The sequence below is a fragment of the Octodon degus genome, unplaced genomic scaffold, assembly GCF_000260255.1.
Source record: "Octodon degus isolate 3935 unplaced genomic scaffold, OctDeg1.0 scaffold00068, whole genome shotgun sequence".
Classification (NCBI taxonomy): domain Eukaryota; kingdom Metazoa; phylum Chordata; class Mammalia; order Rodentia; family Octodontidae; genus Octodon; species Octodon degus.
In genome coordinates, this window is record NW_004524644.1 from 12,940,986 (window position 1) to 12,945,665 (window position 4,680).

Below are 4,680 nucleotides of genomic sequence, written 5' to 3' on the forward strand. Positions count from 1 at the left end.
TTTTTTTCATGTAAAATAATAGCAGCACATTGATATAGGAGTTCTCTTGTAGATATCACTATTACATTACTAATTATTAACATAATGAAATTTTAAAAATAAAACATTAGAGTACAGCAACCAGGGTTCAATCCCTGGTGTGCCGTGCTGACCCCACACCAGGGGTACACTGAGATGGCAGTTGAGACCGGGCGTGGTTGCACATGCCTGTAATCCCAGGGCTTGACAGGCTGAAAACAGGAGGATCACTACGAGTCTGATCTGTGTAGTGAGGCCCTGTAGACTCTGCACTGAAATAGAAACATAGATAAATAACTAAAAATAATAGAATAAAACATTTTTCATTTATGCAAAAATTATGTATACTGTATTTTTATTAATTATGTCTACTGGAATATTCATTTTATATTATGTAGTTTTCTTTAACTTCCTTAGCTTATTCTTTTCCACTTTACAATTATTTTAGTTTAAATATGTATGCTATTAAGATTAGGAAAGAAGTAATATCCTTATATTTTTGGTTGTTTTTTTTTTAAACGTATAGCTATCATCTAGAAAATTATAAGATGCATACAAATTAAAATAATGAAAGTGAATAAAAGAAATCACTGAATCTATATGAAAACAGGCACTTTGCAGGACTACTACATGACAAACAAATTCTGAGATGTTTCATCTAATATTGTCCTTTTCACAAATGTTATTATTCAGTATTAAACTGAATGCTAGGATTATGCAAATCAGCAAATTTTGTTTTGTAGGGCACTTTTCTGGCTGAGGAAATTTATAGCAATTAAGAAACAACCTTCCCGATAATAGAAATAAATTTAAAGAAATCACATAAAAACTAAGAAATGCAGACATGGAGAAAGTCAATTTGGCTGTTTGTTCTGCTTCTACCATCATATTTGTTTAATTAACCTCTCCCTACATATCTTCTTTCTCAGAAAATGTACCTGTCTAGGTTTTTCATGTGGGACACAAATGGAACATTTAGACTGTTAGGCTATTAGAATTTTTCCATCTAAATCTTACAACTTTTAAATATATTGTTTAACCCATCTGTGAGATTTGATAGCCCAAAATAAATCAAGTATCTGTCTTCTAAAAAGGTTAGGGTGGACAGATTATACATGCAATTTGATTTTCCATTCCTCTACAGGAAAAGGAGGAGAGAAAATATTTAACATGGGTTATTTCACTAATTTAATTAACTGAGGCTAATTTTAGACATTGCAAATAATGTTTATTTATAGTTAAAAAAAAGTAGTAAGAAACTATAATTTTATTCCTTATGAGGTCACTGGCAGAAAATGTAGGATGAAGTCATAATGTAGCGTTGAATTTCCTTATTGACTTAAGTAAAATCGCTCCTTATAATTTAAGATAAATTGAAAATAAAATATATTAATATTCCACAGGTCAAAAATTTGTACTAACATTAAAGAAAGACAATCTAGACTGCAAAATTTACAGAAAAGGAAAGGTGGGAGAAAAACATTTATCTCATTCAGAGATTTGGCAATTTCATTAAGCCAACAAAAGAATGAAGAAATGACACCTACATGTACTAACTTCCTATGATGAATGCAGTCCTAAAGCATTTCAAATAGGTACCAATGTAATAAAAAGGAGACAGAAGAGAGATAAGTAGTAAGAAAATGGTCATGTTGCTCGCTGGAATACAGGAAATGGGTAGGAAATGAAAAACACAAATTAATGGAAATTTTTTTTTTAAATCTTGATGTTATTAAGCTGAAGTACCACCAATGGCTTAATTTTAGAAGAAGTACCTACCTATACTTTTTCTTCTCCCGGTATTTTTCATGAAAAGGCCTTAGAGAAAATGTCTAGAAAGCATATACAGATGGTGAGGTAATGGAAGATAAAAACCTCTCATGTGCAACTGTGGGACATTGACTTAATGGCTTTTAAAAACCCGAAAGAAGTCCGTATTTTTGAAGCGGTCAAGTGGAAGACAAAAGAATGTTCAAGCCATTGAGAATCACGGAGAGTAAAATCAAGCCAGGATAATGAAATTTGTACTGAGGATAAAATCAAACCAGCATTGACTTTGCACATAAAACATATTTTGTGTAATTTGATAACTCTAGCATGTATTGGAAAAGGATCAAGTGGGGTTTTATTTTTGTTATTGTTAATTTACTGTACCCAATATTAAATTTTACTTTCTCAAGTCAGGACTACTTTCTGTTATAAAAATTAGTATAACACATTGTCAAAACAAGAACTAAAAAGCTCACTTTTGTGATTCACTTTGTGTCCTATATTTTATTTATTATTTATATCTTAAAACTTTGCTATTTTCTATAAGCTTTCTTTGAGAGAATTAATTGTCTATCATAGGAGAACAAAAGAAAAGAATTAACTATGTGCATTAAGATAGTATTTGCTGAGAAATTCAAGTTAAATACACAGACCTCAAACAGAAAGTAATCTCAACTTGCTAGCTTCCTCATGTTTGAAGCTTAAATGATAATTACATTTCATGGACTTTAACTTTTTCTTGAATATGAATATTGCAAACCAAAAAACAAAAATTATAAAGTAAATTAAATAATTATCCAAGTTAAGCACAAATTGAACTAATTCTCTTTTGACTTAAATTAACATGACTACACAAAAAAGTTTTTATAAAGAGAAAATCACTTTGAAAACATAATTCAAGAAGTAGAACATTATTATAGTTCAAGGTAAAAAAAAATTCTGAGAAAAAATTAGCTCAATTTTTTGTGATGTTCTTAATTTATAATCTATAGTAAATAGATTTTAAGATAGAAATGGCACAATAGTGTTCTGGGAGATTTTCTCAATTTTGTTGCAATGTAGACCATAATTAGAAAGAATGTATAACAGAAAACTATGATTTTAAAATTTAAAAAGAGTACAAAAATTATATCTTAAAAGGATGATTACCTAATGTATATTTTCATGTTAATCAGATTCTAAAATTAATGTATATATTTAAATATCCCTAAAAGATATTTACATATATCTGTTACACTCTGTTAAAGACCAATCCTGTACTATGTCTACCCAAAGGCTGTACCTTGAATCATTGTTAAGAGACTCAAGTATGACAATTATACATTCAAGTTAATGCTTATAACAATTTCATTTTCATCTCTATCTTTTTCTGCTGTCCCTCTGATTATTTCCCATATTTTAGATTAACCTGCTATTCCTTATTTAATGGCTACTGATGGAAATCAAATTAATCTCTACTAGAAAGTCTTGTTAAGGGAATCACTTCATGCGTATTCACTCTTAATTCAATTTAGAAGGATTTTTCATGAAATTACAGAGAAAAATAAATTTACATATTTGATATGATAATTCCCAAATATATGTGAGATGTAAAGCTCTTATCATTCCAAATAATGTTGACAGTCTAGAGTTAAGTAATTAACTGGAAATATCAGAGCAACAGAATAATGCTTTTTAGCCAAGATTGTAAACTAGTTTGGCTTCAAGTTGAAGATTTTAGCTGCAGAAGTTTACAAATCCCCATTGACTACTTTCAAAATTTATTATTGCTGCAATCAGGAATTTAAAAATGATATGTGCAATTGGATTACTTCAATAAAGCAATGTATAAAATTTAAAGCTATGTTTTCTTATAGTTTAGAAAGATAAGACAATGATAATATTTAACAGATACTATAAGATGTAAAATTTCCTGTGCAGAAGGTAGACTACTCTAGTGTTTAAGCATAAATGCAACCTTATCAGAGTATGAATAAAGTGGCTTGCTTAAGGAAAAAGAGGCAATAAAACATGCTTTTAAATACCCTTTCTTCAGGGCCAGTGAGATAGCCTAGTGGACTAAGCGCTTGCTTATGCAAGTGCACAGACTAGTGTTTGACTCTGGGTACCTTGTGCTATGCTGAAACAGGCAGCTCACTATAAGTCCCAGCTATGTAGTGAGACCTTGCACAAAATATATAAATTAAAAAATTAAAGACCCTTACCTCAACTTCAAAATGTACGTTGTGAAAAATTGAAAGTGTAAATTTAGCCAGAAATCCTAAAAAGTTCAAGAAATGTTACTGAAATAACAAAGCACCAGGAGTTAAATGTCTTATGATAGTTTGTGTACAAGATACCTCTTTCCAGAACTCTTACCGAAACTGTGTAAGAGCAAAAGATAAAAGAAAATCTTGCATGCTTTCTATTAGACGAAAACCAAAAATGTAAATAAACAGCAAAATTAAAGCATGATAAATAGAAAGAGGGAGATAGGTGTTTCTCAAATGGAAAGAAGATTAAGAGATCAGGGAAAAGGATGAAAGAGAGAAGATGATGGGAAAAGGAATTATGCAATACATAGATGTGCCAGCAAAGAAAATATGTACTGAAATAAAAGTGAAAACAAATAGGAACACTGGGGGCAGTTATGACAGCACATCTTTTATTATAATAAATAAATATAAAATTTAGACAACTCTCATCTGACTACCTAGCTAGCTATATCTTAGTCAACACACAATTATCTAGAAAATTATCCTTTAAGCATGTGTTCAAGGGTGTGCTTATGTCCCACAAAATATGTAAAAGTATGTTTAAAGTCTTATTTGCAATATTCAGAAATAGCAAAAATCCAAGTGAAGGTTATAAGTAAAATGTATTATATCTTTACAGTGAAATACTACTTGAAAA